The 17,814-nt window shown below is 47.7% G+C and overlaps 1 long non-coding RNA gene across 1 annotated transcript; it reads right to left on the bottom strand.

Moving 5' to 3' along the window:
* Window positions 1-330: 330 nt before the first annotated feature.
* Window positions 331-14,876, bottom strand: LOC132688718 (uncharacterized). Its single transcript, XR_009614692.3, has 3 exons — window positions 14,792-14,876; window positions 3,231-3,430; window positions 331-2,116 (listed from the first exon to the last, which is right to left on the bottom strand). It is a non-coding gene; the product is annotated as an uncharacterized LOC132688718 (long non-coding RNA).
* Window positions 14,877-17,814: the final 2,938 nt, after the last annotated feature.

The raw sequence follows: 17,814 nt of genomic DNA, 5'->3' as shown, positions 1-17,814 counted from the left end.
TTGCGAGCCCGCCCGTGGCACAATGCTCATCTCTGTGATGTACTTCTATACGTTGGAGAGTGCTTCACACGATGACATAATGGGAATATTCCATTTCCTTTCAACAAATGACCTTTTATTAGTTTGAAAGAGCAGCTTGCATCCCAGTAATTCAGTATCAAAAAGCAGAATTATTTGTTTTTGAGAAGGCTCACCACCCACCTGCATGTTCCCTTCCGCTAAACCCCCTCCCTCAGACTTCGAGACAGCGAGTTGCAGGGGATAAAACATAAGGCCCTTGTTAATTGCAAATTAATAGTGCCAGCAACGTATGCAGATGGCACCTGAAGTCAATTGCTGACAGTGTCATATTCTGGTTATGTTTTTCCTTCCTGCCTGTGAGCAAAGGCAGAGGGGTCTTGGATTCTTATTTAGTTCCGAGTTTCCGAAGGATGAAATCCGTGTCTTTGGCTTACCACTGTCCTTATCTTACAAATTCAGTGGTTTTTGCTTTTATTTACTGATTAATTTTGACCAGTTCCAGGCTTTGGTGGTTCAGAGGACACAGGTAGGACTCTGGACAAACGTTCTGTATATATTGAACTACACTTACTTAGCTAATAGCTATTTTGCTGGGTTCATTTTCTCAGTCTCAAGCAATCAATTGTGAACCCCCAGTGTGGTAATACGTCCATGGGGAACATTTGCGCTTTCATTGGCACTTAGATTAAATCGATCAAATAATCTTTTCTTTCTTCTGAGGGTGACATTTCAATAAAACTTTTGCCTGCCAACTGCCAAAGTCAAGTAAGTGAAGGAGAAACCCGAAGTTTGTGGGAGAGAATGATCATTGTCCAAAACCGGATGACTCGGGTGAAACAAAGCATCCTCCTGAGTTCCTGAACATTTTTCAACGTGGACTTTGGACTAGTTATGTATTTGAAAAGTTCCCTCGAATATAAAGCAAGATATAGGATTTTGATAAAACCTGGAGCTTCCCATTTTAGGACGAGTGGCAGCACAGTGTGTGATACTGTGACAGAGCTTGGCTAGCCAACTGGACCCTAACCCCTCCTGAGCTTCTCAAATATCCATCCATCTTCCCAGCCTTTGTGATTAATCCTTCTAGAGAAGAAGAGCAGGGTCTGAGGTCTATCTGGCTATAAAGTTTTAGATCTGGAGGAACAATTAAAATATCCTATTATAGTAACCCCAGTTTTGGAGGGAAGCAGAAGTCCCTGTTCGGCACCCCTATGCTCCTGTCTCATGAACACGTGACAGCCTGTCATGTGCTGGGCACATGCGCTGAGAAGTGGTATGACTGAGACCACAGCCAGTTTGGGAGCCTTGGGACCCATGAGCCTACTGGAGGGCCTCAGTTGTGGCTGGAAGCAACACAACTAGCCAAAGCAATTGGCAGCGTGTTGGAAATTTGAAAACTGCCAAAGCTTGGCTCCCACTTAGCAGCACCTAATGAACCAATTCATGCCCACCTCTCAGTTTAAATATGGAACCAGTAATGATCACTCATGGGTGTTCATTGCATGTTGCACTCTTATAATTAAAAGTGTGACCCAAACTCTGAATAGTAGTTTCAGTTCTGAATACAAGTTTCAATTCTGGGCTTTTCTCCAGCCGGGTGCCCTCTGAAATGTCCTTTCCACATGTCACCTCCTCCAAGTCCCCTTTCCAATGTGCCTCTCATTTTGCTGTGTGGGTGTATCCCACCCACCCCTCCATGCTCTGGAGACCTTACGCCCACCTCCCCAAGAGCTGGTGGTAATGGTGGGAATCTCAGTCCCAGGCTTGGTCCATAGGAGGCATTTGTGGGCAGAGAGCCTTTTGGCCCACTTTGCCTCACACCATCTGGATAACTACCACCTGCATCATGACTAGACATAGAGCTTGCCTCTGTGACGGAGACACTGTGAGAGAGACACTGCTAGGAGAGGCCGGGCAGGGAACCTGGGGCACAGTGTGGTGGATATGGGGCGGGAGGGGGTTAAAGCATAGCTGCCCACGCCAGATACAGCAACCGCCTCTTCTGTCTTCTTGTTCAGAGTGTTCAGAGAGCTTGCTCTCGGTCCCGCGCTGCTCTCGCAGGACATTGATGAGGTGGGCCTCCTGGAATTAACACCTGTGAAAAGGTGGAGACAAGAGTGAGACTGGGCAGAAGGAGGAGTTGAATTGAGATGTGGGGCCCGTGAAGGCTCCAGCTGAGCCCATGGAGAGCGTTGGACTGGACCGGACCTTCAGAAAAGTCTGGAGTTTCCACCGTGGGCAGGGGGTGGTGTTGATGAGATATTGGATACAGGCGGCCCCGGAGGGGAGGTGTGAACGTGGGCGAGGCATACTGTTAGCCAGCATCTCACACACTATGTGTAGCGTTCAGCCTCCTTGCCTCACCCCACTATTCAACTGTCCTCTACATGTCTTACCAAGTGGAATTCAGTCAGCACTAACTGGACATTTGCTATGTGGATAGTTAATGTGGATAGTTAGGGCAACTGTTGAAGGCATTTTTTTAAATAAGTAGGAAATGTAGCCCCTGACATCCCAGACCAGTGTGTGTGTGTGTGTGTCTGTGTGTGTGTGTGTGTGTGTGTGTCTGTGTGTGTGTGTGTGCGCATGAACTGGTCAGGGGAGGTGGAGAAATCTAAGACAAGACAGAACATAAATGCCTAGAGGAGACACAAATAGTCCTGTGGGGTTTTACTGGAGGAAGGAAAGATCACATCTAGTTGTGGATGATCAGAAAAAGATTCCTAGATGTAATGGATGGAATTGTTGAATGATTCTATTGTGCCCCTGAACTAATATAACACTGGGTGTTACTTACACTGCGATTTTAAAAAAGAAAGAAAAAAAGAAAACAAAAGGAAAAATTCCTGGAGCGAATGGTCTCAGGCATTTGGAGTTGCTGTGTAGGGTGGACAGGATTTAGATGCGAAAGGCCGAGTCAGGGGGCATCCCCAGCAGAAGGGGTGGTCCATGCCAAGGCACAGACATTGGAGGATATGGAACATATTTGAGGGGATACATGGTGGGTGTCGGCATCGGGCTGGAGTGGTGGCCAATACCTTACTGGCCAGATAATAAGGTAAGAAGGTAATAGGGCAGAGGTAAGGCGGTTCTCTATTTCCCTACCCACCCAACCCACTCCCTGCTGGCCCTCAATTCTAAATTGAAATGTGTTGAAAGACTGTTTTATTGGTTCTGTACCAGCCACAAAGGGGGTGCTCAGTAAGTACCTGAGGATTTCACTCAATCAGCGGTCTGTTAATCTGCTTCTCTAGGTCGCACAAAAAGCAGAGGAGACTTGAAATATCTGTTCTCTGGCTTCCTCACTGCCCATGGAGGTTCTTCCTGATCCCGCCTTCTTCCAGCAAGTGGATAAGGATTTTTTTTAAAGCATCTTCTGCTGAATCCTACAGCTGTTTGTAAAAGGAATCTGAAATAAACACATGGAAGAAATAAACAACCTCAGTTTCTTCCAAGCTCTGTAAGGAGAGATTGCAGGTGAGCCTGAGACCTCCAGTGCCCAGCTGTGTGATCCTGGACCAGTCCTTCACCCTCAGGGTCTGGTTTCCTGGGCTGTAACAGTAAGGACGGTAATAACCTCCTGCACAGCATTGTTGTGCAACTTAAACTGAGAAAACGTATGCTAATGTACATATAAGGGACTGCAGAAGTGCAGAAGTACAAGTTCAGGGGCACCTGGGTGGCTCAGCTGGTTAAGTGTCCGACTTTGGCTCAGGTCATGATCTCACGGTCTGTGAGTTCAAGCCCCGTGTCAGGCTCTGTGCTGACAGCTCGGAGCCTTGGAGCCTGTTTCAGATTCTGTGTCTCCCTCTCTCTCTGCCCCTCCCCTGCTTATGCTCTCTCTCTCTCTCTCTCTCTCTCTCAGAAATAAATAAACATTAAAGAAAAGAAATATAAGTTCAAATTTGGAGCACAAATGCCGGTAATGAAGATGCTTCCTGGAGGGTTTTAGTGTCCCTGGATCACATTCTTCCAGAAGACCAGTGGTGCTAATGGTTGAATTCTGTTACAGTGCCTGACGAAATGATCGACCTTGGTGATTTTTATGTGCTTTTTCTTAAAATTTTTTTTAATGTTTATTTATTTTTGAGAGAGAGAGAACATGACAGGGGAGGAGCAGACAGAGAGGGAGACACAGAATCTGAAACAGGCTCCAGGCTCCAAGCTGTCAGCACAGAGCCTGACGTGGGGCTCAAACTTGGGAACGGCGAGATCATGACCTGAGACAAAGTCGGACTCTTAACCGACTGAGCCACCCAGGCGTCCCTCATGTGCTTTTGATAGTCTGTCTGGAACCAGGCTAATGCGCAGTCTGGGCGGCAGCCAGCCAGCAGGGAGAACTATAGTTGGTGAGGGCCGGGCACTCAGAGCAGGGAATGCTTTGCCACCTCTGCCTGGAAGTCCACCCCCCCGGGGCCGTGCTGAGCCGCGACCCCATGTTCACCTTGGTTCTGTCTACCCCAACTTCTGCAGTCTGCGCTCTGGGCTTTCAGAGAAAAGGGATGCTTTCAGTCACGGGCAGGCCTTTGGTACACAGATACAAAGCTGAAATCAGTATCAGGTACCCCAGGCACAATGTTTAAGAAGGATATAAATAAAGGGGTTCCCTACGTATCCCTCCATCACCGTGCTTGGCGCAGAAGACCTCCACACATACGTAGCCACTGAACGAGTGTGTTTAGAGTTGAGGGAGAAGCATTTGGGCAGGAAGGATCAGGGAAGGCTTTTTGGAGGAAATGGAGCCTATGTAGGTGCGGGGAGCAGGGGTGAATTCGGCAGCAGGAGGGGGACGTCATAACAGGACTAGATCCACTGAATAGGAAGCTCCATGTGGGAGATCCATTAATGGGGGGGGGGTCCTTACATTCAGTTCAAGCCTTTGGAGGGCTCCCCAGGCAGCAGGCAGCCAGGCAGGTCTCCAGGAAGACCAGGAAGGAGTATGTGCTTGCAGAAGGCTGTTCTGTCAGTGATGAGCTTAATGGCCTAGAGGCCTAGAGAGCCCAGGAGAATCTGCTGGAGAGCCCTCATCTGGGGTATTTCCTGCTGTAGGTGGGGCGCCCGCAACATGGAGTTCGGAGGTGGGAGGTAGTCCGGAAGCGCCCAGGCGTGGCACTCCGTTTTCTCCCGTGGATCCTCTGACCCACTGGGCTCAGGGGCACCCAAGGGCTGCACCCTCTCTTTACGCTGTAGCTCCTTAAACAGATTTGATGTGATATTTTCACCTTTGGGGAGACTGACCAGCTAACACCTCCCAGGGTCGATTCTCTGGAGGGCTTTGTGCCAGGAGGACTGCATGATCGGCTTGCTCCCCGTTTACAAAAGGCCTTTGTTGGGTGCTGACAGGTCATACAGCTTTGTCTTCAGTTTTCAAGCTGCTCATACCTGCCTCCTGAGATTGGTGGGGGGTCAACGTGATTGCTGACTGAAAGGTGTGCCATTAGCCTGGTCAGGAGGAACCAGAAGAGCCATAGGGCCAGTAATGTGAATTCTCCCAATTGACAAATATGTTTGCACGCCCAATAGTTACAGTAAAAGACATCGGAGAAGTGCTTTCAACTGTATGAAATTATTTTTATTGTTATCCCATCGGGATCCTCTCAGCAACCCTTTGGAGCTGCTATTATTGGGATCTTTGTTTAACAGCATTTTTTTTTAATTAAACAACTTTTTTGTCATGTTTATTTATTTTTGAGAGAGAGAGACAGAACGTTGAGTGTGGGGAGAGAGGCAGAGAGAGAGGGAGACACAGAATCTGAAACGATCTCCAGGCTCCGAGCTGTCAGCACAGAGCCTGATGCGGGGCTCAAAACCATGAACCGTGAGATCATGACCTGAGCTGAAGTCAGACGCTTAACCGACTGAGCCACCCAGGTGCCCCAACATCATTTTTTTAAAATCGAGGTACAGAAAGGATCCGTAATTTGCTCAAGACGTGGAACACATCCACTCTGTTTCTTCCTCTTCTTGTCAGTGTTTCCAGGTCCTGGTCCAGATCCACCAAGAGCTTATTTATTAACCAAGAGGTGGCGACGGGTGCAGATGAAGACACAACTGTTGGGCCACATCAGTCTGAAAGAGGGACATGGGAGACGCAGGAACATGTCCTGCCACGGAGGGCATGCAGGGAACTTTTTGCTGCGGAACAACCCTGCAGAGCAGAGGCTTTTACGACCCCTATTTTCAGATTTGCAAGTAGAGGACGAAGAAGGGAAAGCACCCAGCCAATGAGCAAACGGCAGCCTGGCGGGATCTGTTTCACAGGACGTGTGCACAGCCTCCGGGGTTACAGAGGTACAGGTCTACAGGTCCAGCATACAGCTGCCCTGAGGTTAGAGAGGAGGCCATGCTGAGGGCTGCGGGGCTCCTTTTCCCCCTCCCTCCTGTTTCCAGTGCAAAACTGGATTCTGGAGTAAGATAGTGTGACTGGCGGTCCTAAAAAGACTAGAAAGTGCCCTTCCCTCTCCCCACTCCCTGCTGGCACTGCCTGGCTTCCGGAGAGCAGGGTTTGGACCTTGCCTTCCTTTTATGCAGCACAGTGGAGCCAGGCTCAGCATTGGGGGTCTTTCCCCTGCACACAGGTGGGCGAGGTATCCAGGCCTAGAAATCCGTGGCGCCCCAGGACCTAAGCAGTGCAGGGCAGCGCCCAGAGCTGTCAGCCCAGAGAATGCACAACCTTCAAGCACTCCCTGAACGGCATTCCTCCGTACCCAATGCCCTAAAAGTCCCTTTCGAGTGGAGAGCCCTGAACATCACATGACCGCACTCCAGAACGTCCTGGAATTTCCCCCAATCCGATAGAGAATAATTATGCTGTTAAGGCTGCAATTCAGCAGCTGATAAGGCAGCCCCTTGTGCCGGTCAGGTAGTCTTTTTTTCCCAGAAGTTATATAAAATTCAAACAATCCTAAGAGCACTAGCTACACACGGACCACTTTAAGCCTGGCAAATGGAGTGATAAATCCTTAGTATGCATAAAGTTCAATGGTGTCCTTTACCGCCTTTCAACAATCAAATTAAACTTGAAAGGGTTTTTTTTTTTTTTTTTTTTTCCCCTCACTGTGGGGAGGAAAAAGTGCCATTGGAAAAAAATCATCTCGCGGGCAAGTTAACAGATAAGGGTCTAGCCTGCTGACACAATGCCAAGCGGAGGTAAAATTCAATCTATCACGGCAAAGTCATTTTCCCTAAATCAGAGAAATTAATGTGCATCGGAATATAGGGACAGTTTCTCCCTTTTGATGTGTTTTTTTTTTTTTTTTGACTTTGAGGTCTAAAACTAAAATTGAAACTGGCATTTATTTGTAAATGACAACCCTATTCTCCTTTAGATGATACCACATTTATTAAATTTTTCTGAGAATTTATAAAGTTGCCCATGGAATAAAAGTTATGTTCACAATAGCAGAACAGAACTAGGGGGCTATTTCTAAATAGCACATTCAGCATATTAATTGTAGCTTAGATAACAGTCCTATCTCCTCAGGGCCTCTGTTTGGGTTTAACACCAGAACCGGCAAATTAATACGGTCACGATAGAGCCAAAAGCTGGATCACTTACTAGGTCATTACTGTTCAAATCAAAATTCATACTTTTCCAGATCTCCCTGGGGTTACTAGATAGGCAAGGTTACCATTCTGTCGAATAACCTCTCCTGGCTCTTACTCCACAGTGTTAAGAGAAACAGTGATCGTATTACATTAATTTTCATATTAATAAGTCCTGTGCAGGGGCTCCACGTCTCTCCTTCTGCCCAGCCACCCTCTTCCTCAACTGCACAGGCCCTGGTTTCCTGCTCTTCTCAAGTCAGGCTCAGGTAAATGACTCAGCTTCATTTATATCGAGCCACGTCCTAACTTTCGGATTACCGCTTCTCAAAAACGAATGTGATCTTGCGAAACTTGGGTCCTGCTGGAAGAGGGGCTCTCGGAGCGGGCCTCAGCAATGTTGGCTGGGCGCCTACATAGTACACGGGTGATCCGCAGACAGAGATCAGAAAGCTATACGAGACACTAAATTGCAGTTTCTTACAGATCAGCACATTTGCATCCAAGCCTGGCTTCCCGTGGCATGTGACTGATTTCACTCTTATTCTGATATTTAGCTTTAATGGATGACACAACATCGTATCTGACCAAATCATGGGTCAAAATATGACTTGTTTTTTTGTTTTCTCTAGAATTATGAACAGGGACAGGAGAGGGACTTCTTGATTTCCGTGTGGATTATACTCTATCTGAATTGTTGAGCAACAGCATTTTTTTTTTCCTTCTTGCTAACATTTACCACCTCCGTTTGTACCTGATGCCCATAGGAAGTTTGGAGAAACATGAATGTGGAAGGATCCAGAGTTAAATCACAAACAGCACATGCTACAGATGGAGCGTTTTCCCCTAGACTTTTTCAGCAGCCTTGGAAACAATATGATCATTTCATTCCTATTACCCAGGAAGAGGCAGCCCTGGAAGGTTCCGGAGAAGGTGCTGCTGGCTCCATACGTAGAAACTGCAGCTGATTTGTGTTTTGGGGACAGACTCTTAACACCTTTCTGAAGCCGCCATGTGGCATTCTTAGCTGTGAACACATGATGCTCAGATGCTTCATTTAATCAGGATTCCTTGTTCTAGGACACCACCTACATTTCCACATGTGACTTTACGCATGCTTTATTTTCTTCTGATTGAATTGAATCGCCAGTGTGCTCCCAGAGACCCAGGGCCTCTCAACATTTCCTTGGTTTCGGGATCATACAAAGAGCATTTGTTTCTTGTTTAGGCAATCTATAATTTCTTTCATTGCTTTTATAGTAAAACTTTTATATCAAACACTGTGCATTCCATGAGCTCCTTTTCTAGAGAGGCAAGGGTATGAAGACCATTTTCATAAAAGTCATTCCAAGGCATGATATGCTGTCATGGACCATGAGAATGCCATCCCATGGGGACAAGTTATAATGACTTACATCAGTCTAATTTGAATCATCTTCAAATTTATTCACATGGCAGAAATTCTTTTTAAGATGAAACAGGATTCAACTCAGCAACCCAAGTTGGTGCCAATGTACGAGGCTCGGCTTGATAGCTCTTTGTAGTTGAAAATATTTATAACTTCTCGTAGCTTACTGCCCCAAGTTACAAGACACGAAATCTTACTTGGGTTTCTCAGTGCTGTGGGTTCTGATTTTTCACTTCAGAGTGGCTGCTGGACTGTGTGGGGGTAACAGGAGTTACCTGTTTATACTGATGTCTGACTCTGGTTCCCACATCAACTCTGGGGTGTTTGAACCCCACACCGGGCTCTGGGCTGACAGCTCAGAGCCTGGAGCCTGCTTCGAATTCTGTGTCTCCCTCTCTCTCTGCCCCTCCCCTGCTAGTACTCTGTCTCTCTCTCTCTCTCTCTCTCTCAAAAATAAAGACGACAATCAATCAATATAAATAAAATCTACAATTTTTATACAATGATTTCTCAGACATGTGCACAGAGATGTTCACTGTTGTAGTATTTCACTGGCAAAATTTTCTGCTATATGTCTTGTTATGAAGAAGTATCCTGTCCAGAGGTCTGCTCTGATGGGCGCTATTATTTTTTATTTACATGCAGAATGAGAATCTACTAAAATGAAGGTCCAGCAAGATGCATATGGGATCGGTAAAAATGTAGATCTAGACTAAATTCATCTTAAAATTGAATTGGATGTTTTCTTTATGGACTGGCCTGGGATGTGCTGTATGGAATCACTCATTTCGAAAAGTGTTTGTTCTCATTTTAGTGGGGACAGAAGTGGGGGCCCCATGCAGGCTCAGCGAATAGTGTGTTTTGATGCGTTTCGTGCACTTGGAAGGGACAAATAAGAATTGGCAAAAGTGGACACAGGCCTTTCTTCTTTGAAGCTGCCACCGTCCCAGAATCAGACCAGACAAACTGGTGTTTTCTTCCCCCCTCTTGTTGAAAAAAGGGAGAGGGCGTAGCAAATGGTTTTAGATTCATTACAGGAACCACTTCCTAACTGCATCAGCCTGGGACTTAGTTTCATCAACCATTAAGGGGGGATAACATAATAATTAGGCCTCAAAAGGTTGCTGTAAAGCTAATCTATAGATGTGAAGAGTTTAGAACAGTGCCTGGCACACAGCAGGCACTAAACACATGCTGGCTGCCATATTGCTCTGACTACTAATCATCATTATTAACAATCATATTTAAACTACCTTCTGGAGCTATGGGTATTTCCAACAGAAAGCTGCATTAACTCATGACTCTGAGTGCATCTTGAGTCAGATTGCTTCCACTCTGTCCTTGCTGGCTCTGGGACTTAGGGCAACACACTTAAGCTCTGTCAACCTCAGCTTCTTCCCCGGTGAGTGGGGATAATGATAGATCCCGCCTCATAGGTTTGTTGGAGCATTAAAGGAGTTAGCATACCATGTGCTACGTCAACATTATCTCGTCTGCATTCGGGTCACTTGTCTTTCCCACTCTTTCTGTAGCTATTACCGCAATCCACCCAGAGGTAACTTAAGTGGGTCATTGTGGCAAGCACGTGACCTCCCTCATTTCATGCCAATTCTGACCATGATCTGCACCTTTATGTTTACCTGATATTTTGTAAACCAGAGTGAAGCTAAGGTTGGATGAAAACATACCCACATTTCTTAGGCATTAATTAGCTATACAGATGATTATTTTTCATATAATAGCCATGCTCATCCATCTGGATTTGAGAGTGACCACTGGCTTCTTTTGGTTTATCACCACGGTTAACTATCACCCCAAATTCAACACAGTGATATGCTTCTTTTGCTATAAAGATGGCTAGGAGTTAAGGGTTTCAACCCACGGGAGAAAAACAGGAGAGGGAAGATAACTGTTCCAAGGGTAGCTTTGGGTAAAATTGATCCACATTAACCATTTAGTTAACAGAGTGAGTGCTGCGTATGAGCAACGTTCCTTGGGGCCCTGATTAGACAGGCTGGAAATTACAATTCTTGGAGTCATTCGTGCACCTCCCAAGCTCTCTGCAAAGGCAAGAGACTTAGCAGAGACCTGACACGGGGCACAAAGTCAGTTCTCATGAATATTTATTGCACAGGCATCTCATAATCTAATCACTGTTCTGTTTCTAAGGATTCATTTCAGAAGACAAAGCACAACTTTCAGGATATATGTACATTCTTGTTACAATAAACCTGGTGCTTCTTACTTCCCTCTCCCCGTCTCCTTTACTTAAAAATAGGTACATTGAAGCATTGGAATCTCCGACCAAGAAGGCAAATGGACTGGATTCTATTCCTGGCTGTGCCGCCCTTCTCTTGCAGCCTGGCAGTTCACTTGACCTTTCTTCCCTTCTCGTTCCCCAAGGAAGATGCCTGCTGGGTACAGACCCCACGGGGGTGTTGGGAGGATTTCAGGAGTGAATACAACTATCTTGGGTTATAATATGATGCTGCCAACTACTCTGAGGCCCCGGGATGAAAGATGCTGTGTGAAAGAGCATTGTTACTGCATTTTGTTAAAAATATGGATCAAAGGCTGGCTGTACAGTAAGTGCTAAATGTTAATTATTGTTATAATATCATAACAAAGCAGATGCCAGAATGCTAGATCCCACGAGAAAACCTATTATAAGAAGCCAGTGTGAAATGTACAGATTACAAAGATATTTGGCAAGGAGGCAGATTTGGTTTTGAAATCTCAATGAACAATTAAGCGGAATAAAAAAAATAACTTTTAATGCTATGAAAAATATAAGTGTCTTGACAAGACTTCAGCATAAAAATAAGAAGCTGCCTTTTCTCCATAGAAAAGAGGCAGTATTATTGTCTTCCCCCCTACTCTGAGCAGACGTTATATTTGTGGCATCCTTGAATGTAGAAAATAAAAGCAACACTCTTCCTTACAATGACCCTTAAAATATCTCTTTGCAGCAGAGACGAACTGGGGGAAAATTCTCTAAGTTTATAATACAGTAAATCTAATTTTTTAAAAACTTCAAATGAGTCTATGTTCTACTGCCTGTTTGTCTTTCCTCCTCCAAATGGATTTTCTGTTCGATGGCATTAGAGAATGGACTCCTGTGCGCATTTCTAGACCCCACCAGCTTCTCCTCGCTCAAGCTTCTGACATATTTTCAGATCTAGGAAGCAGAGTACATCATGTAATATCAGCTGGGAAAAGGCGGAGGAAGGGGAGGGGAAGGTGTAGAAAGAGGGATTTAGAGAGAGAGAGAGAGAGAGAGCGAGCTCTGTCCTAAAAGAAACCAAAAAACCAAAACCAAAACCAAAACAACAACCACAAAAACAAGGTGAAGAGAAAATCATTTCTGTGTCCTCGTGCTTTTTAAGAATGTGTGAACTCACCGAGCATACTCCATCTTTTTTTTTTTTTTTTTTTGAACATTGTGAGAAATGAATGACCAGCTCTCAGGGGGAAAGTAAAAGCACACATTTGCGAAAGGAACTGTTTTATCTTTGGGGAAGAAAAAGAGCCAGCAGGTAGATTGCACATCCCATTGCAAACTTACAGGAGAGTATCCACCACCAGAGTATTACGGCCAGATTATAATTATAATCACCGTGGATCCAGCTCCATGTTTATGGAGCAACCTACCTGATATTAATTCATTCGGCACTAACTTCTTTTTTTCCCCTTTTCCCATTTTCCCCTGTTACTCTACCTTTTAACAATGCATCTGTTATTAGAAATGAATATGCACCGTATCTGTTGGTGAAATGTGCCACGGTTTCTTCTGTGTGAAAGGGAGGTGGGAGACCGAATGCAAAAAGAACTTATTTGGGATTTGAGCTGAACCAATCTAGACTTTGTTACTAAAAAAAAAAAAAAAAAAAAAAAAATTCAGGATGACGCAGTATTGCCCAAGGAAAGCCACTGTCCCTGCGTTCCTGTCCTTCACAGGGAAAACACCCTCTAACACAAGCCTGACTTTGGAAGGAGGTGGCTACGTTGGGGGGAAGGTGCCCTCCAACTGGGACCGTATGGCGCTTCGGAGGCGTCTTGTGTTAATCAGGACACGCTCGTTGTTTTCCCAGCCCCTGTGATACCAAGATTTCATGAGCGTGCTTGAGCAGCTGCTGGTTAAAAAATAAACGGAGGCGGGAATTGCAACTTCAGCACTGTGGTCGGGATTTGGGGAAGTGAAGCAGGTAGGCAGGCAGAGCAAGGTGAGGCATGAGAGCCGATGAGAAGCTAGAGGAAAGGCTAGAAGCGGCTTCCTCTACCAATCAGGCATCTCCCTCCACCCCTGTTGGATCTCAGCCTCTACTGGGCAGGTGATTCCCTGAAGTGGCCCAGAGTTGCTGAATAGCAGAGAGTGAAAGCTATTGAATTACCGTTTTTTTATCTCCACCATTGATAGCCCTCTCTCTGCCAGTTCATCAGTAACTGGCTTAAAACTTACGGACTTTTTAAATGATGACTTTGGGCTTTGATTCTTAAGGCATTTCATTCATTTTACAACAAATATAGTCTGTGAACACGCATTTACTGTGAGCCACGCAGAAAGGATGAAAAGTTAGGGAAGACCCAACCCTGCCCTTGACTTGCTGATGGCCCAGTAGGAAACAGAGCCATGGAAAATCAGTGCAGAAAGGTTTCAGAGGCCCTGAGGCAAGAAAGCATGGGATGGGTTAATTCTACTTGGGAGGCTAGAGGTCAGGACACTGTCAGACAGGAATGACCTTTGATCTGGGTCTTATAAGTAAGCGACTTCATCCGGTGGGAAGATTGGGGAAGAACACCTAGGCAGAAAAACCATGTGGGCAGAGAGATCGCAATGAGAAACCATAAGGGGCCTGGGGGAGAACGGGAGCAGGTGGAGGTGGGCAAGAGAAAGGTCAGGCTCTCATCGGGCTTTATGACGGATGCTGTGGGCTGAACTACATACTCCCCAAATTCACATATTGAAGTTCTAACCCTGATACTTCAAAATATACCTGTTGTTTGGAGATAGGGTCCTTACAGAGGTAATCAACTTGAAATGAGGTTATTAGGGTGAGCCCTGATCCAATAAGGTTGGTGTCCTTATAAAGAGGGGAAATTTGGACACAGACATGCACACAGAGGGACGAGACTCTGGGAGGGGATGGCCATTCACAAGCAAGGCAAAGGGCCTGGACCAGAATCCTCCTCCCAACCCCAGAAGGAGCCAGCCCTGCCCACCCCTTGGACTCCCGGCCTCCAGACCCGAGACTATGTGTTCCTGTTGTGTAAGCCACTCAGGCTGAGGTGCTGTGTTGGACGGCTTCTGGGAACTAAAGCGGGGCCGAGCAGTTTGGATTTTGGACACGCTAATGCGTGTCTCTACCACCCCAAGTCTGATTAAAATGTCCATCTGGAGTCACTAAGTCCGGGCTGGGACTGAGGCTGTATTACTAACAAACCGCGATGATGACGGTGCTGCCAGTCTGCAGACCACACTGGGAGAAACGAGGCCACAGACCCACGGTCACAAGGCCAAATTTCACATCAGAACCTCCCAGCGAGCTCTTAACAACGTCCAGACGCAGGGCTCTGCCTAGACCAACGAGACAGGACTCCTCCAAGACCAACGAGATGCGGGAGTCCTCCAAGACCAACGAGACAGTAGTCCTCCAAGACCAACGAGAGGCAGCGGGATTCCTCCGAGACCAACGAGAGCCAGAACCCGAAGGCCAAGGCCTTTCCCAGTCTGCGCGGGGCTGGGCCCCACTGTTCTCCTTTCAGTGTCTCTGGGGAGCTTAGTGCTCAGAGCTGGGAATTATGTGGCTGGGGACTCACCGAAGGGTGACTTAGCAGAAGAGACGAGTGCAGGGCTGTGTTGCAGAAGGGCCGCCTGGGGCCGGGCTGCAGGTGAGGGCGGCAGGTGTGAGGCCCTCCCCGGCGCTCCCGGCCCTGTTCGCCTCCGAAAACAGCACAAGCCAAGAAACCCAAACGGGGGACGTGGATTAAGGCGAAAGACTGGGACGACCACAGCCGGGGGAGAGAGTGGGGGCGGGCAGGCACAGAAATGCCGGAGCCCCGGGCCCCGGGGCCCCCCGAGAGCCCGGCACCTGCGGAGGGGACAGCCAAGGGTCCCCTTGTCGGGGAGACTGTCACTCGGTGCCCCCACGGCGGAGAAAGGGACGGAGCTTCGTCAAAAAGTTAAAAGCAGGACCAGCGTACTACCCGGCGGTCCCACTTCGAGTCTGCACGCGGAGGAAGGAAAACAGGACCCGGACGAGGCATCAGTCCCAGCGGCCGAGGAGGGGAGGCCGCCGCGCCGAGGAACCGACACAGGGGACGCGGGCCTGGCGCGCAGGGGGATGCTGTCCCGCGTGGGCAAGAAGGAAACCCTGACATTCGCCGGGATGGACCAGGAGGACGTGATGCCCAATGAGGTAGGTCAGGCAGAGAGAGGCGGATGCTGTGTGGCATCGCATAGATGTGGAATCTAAAAAAAAGAAAAAAAGCAAAAACCCACAGAAACATCAGAAAAGTGGTGGCGAAGGCGCTGGGAGGTGAGGGAAATGGGGAGAGCCGGGTAAAATAAAAGGGTGCAGACTTTGGGCTGTAGATGAGTCGTGGTAAGGAAGACGCGGGGCTGTAGGGGGTCACTCGGATGTAGTTGAAGTTTGCTAAGAAAGTAGAACGTAAATGTTCACACACACACACACACACACACGAGAGAGAGAGAGAGAAAAGCGTGGGGTCATGGGAGTATTAGCTGATTGTGGGGTTCTTGCCACAGTGTGTGCGTATATCAAGGCACCACACTGCGCCCTTTAAATATCTTGTAATTTTCGCAACTCCACGTCAGCAAGGCTGCAGAAACAGATGATAGGCTATGCGGTCGGTCCGCTTCTTACCCGCCCAGCAACAGCGTGCGGTAGGGCGGAGAATCGGGCTGACGGATGTGAAAGACAGACCATTTCAGGGCCGATGCACAGACGCCCGGCAGCCTACGGGAGAGACGTGAGGGAAGACACGGAGGGAACGGAAGCTTCTGGTACCCGCGGCTGCAGCACACTTTCCACGTGGCCCGACTTCGGCCAGATTCACGTGCGGGGGAGATTGTTCTGGGCAATGCCGGACGCCCACGGTCTTCCCACTGCAAGAATGCCCATGAGTTACCCTGCCAGGTTGTTTCAGCAACCCGCTGAGTTTTGTTAAATGATCCTACAACCAAGAGGGAAACGGCAGAACCGAACCACGCCTCGGGAAGTTCGCTCGCAGCGCGACGTCTGCGGTTCGTGCGTGGTCGCCGTGTCCTAGATGCACTTGGTGTCATGTTTACTTCTCACTTGTGATCATTTTCAAAGGTTGGGAAAGGGGGAATCACCAGGCGAGAGTCCCACGTAGCTCGTGGTAATCGCTGGAGCTCCACGGGAAACCACGTTTACTGAAGGAAAGCTCACGCTCTTACTACCGCATCGGCTGCTCTTGGCAGAATCTCTGGCTGTAAGGGGCAGGCAGTCCTGTCCTCTGATAAAAATTATGGAAGCCACGTTGTGGTCCATGTTTTCCTTCCAGCTCTGACGCTTAGGCAAAGCCACTGGTAAGAGGGGCCACGTGTACGTAAGCCTGCTACCGGGAAACTGAGGCAAACAGGCTTGGTCTGGCAGCGGTTGGCCGAGTGGTGGAGAGCCCTGTCCGAGAGATGGGCCTGGTTGCACGTTCCCCTTTTGCGACACTTCATCAAGAGGAACCAAGCACCTGGGTTTTCCCAGGAGGACTCTGTGTGGAGCTACTGGGCCCCTTGTCACATGGGTGGGGTCGTCCTGAGTCTGCAGGCAAAAGTCAGCCCTTGGAGCTTTAGTTGGCTTGCGGTATTTTTTCAATTAAAGATGCTATGATTGAAAACAGCCCAGAGCCTTTTCTGAGCTCTGTTTAATTACTCATTGTTCACAGTGTGTGCGATACACGGTATTTTAACGAAGAGCAAAGGCTTCAGTAGTTTTTTTTTTTTAATTTTTTTTAATGTTTATTTATTTTTGAGACAGAGAGAGGCAGAGCGTGAGCAGGGGAGGGGCAGAGAGAGAGGGAGACATAGAATCTGAAGCAGGCTCCAGGCTCTGAGCTGTCAGCACAGAGCCCGACACGGGGCTCAAACCCACGAACCGTGAGATCATGACCCGAGCCGAAGTCAGATGCTCAACCGACTGAGCCACCCAGGTGCCCCTGTTTTTGTTTTGTTTTTAAAGGATACTGAGATGGGGACTAGAACACTGGACTGGCCATTTCTTGGGGCAGGGACCACCAGGAAAGGTTGTCCGGGTTCTAGGGCCTTCACTGTATGGGGAAGCGATGGGGCAGGAGGACCCCTGGGCCAAGGAAGTAGGCTCATAGAGGCTTAGAATTTGGAGTGTATTTTCTTGGTCATGTGAGCGCACAGCCTTTCTGGGTGTTGAAGTGAATTTCACGTAGGGACGAAAAACTTTATCTTTGGGTGAAATTATCCTTGGATGCTGGATTGACTTATTTCAGTAGCAAAGGAAGTTCAACCGCAAAATTCAGTTTTCTGAAAACAAAGGAGTAATCGTTACTTTCTTTGCAACTCCAATATGCAGAAGCCTATCACAGAGTAGTTTCCAGGGTGTTTGTTTATAAAATAAAACTATCTATAAAATTACCATTTCCTTGGGGTGCATGGGTGGCTCAGCTGGTTGAGCTTCCGACCTCAGCTCAGGTCATGATCTCACAGTTTGTGGGTTCAAGACCTGTGTCAGGCTCTGTGCTGACAGCTCAGAGCCTGGAACCTGCTTCCGATTCTGTGTGTCCCTCTGTCTCTGCCCCTCCCCTGCTTGCACTCTCTCTCTCTCTCA

Source organism: Panthera onca, chromosome A3 (genome assembly GCF_046562875.1).
Source record: "Panthera onca isolate mPanOnc1 chromosome A3, mPanOnc1 haplotype 2, whole genome shotgun sequence".
Taxonomy (NCBI): Eukaryota; Metazoa; Chordata; class Mammalia; order Carnivora; family Felidae; genus Panthera; species Panthera onca.
This window is presented reverse-complemented; position numbering and strand designations above follow the sequence as displayed.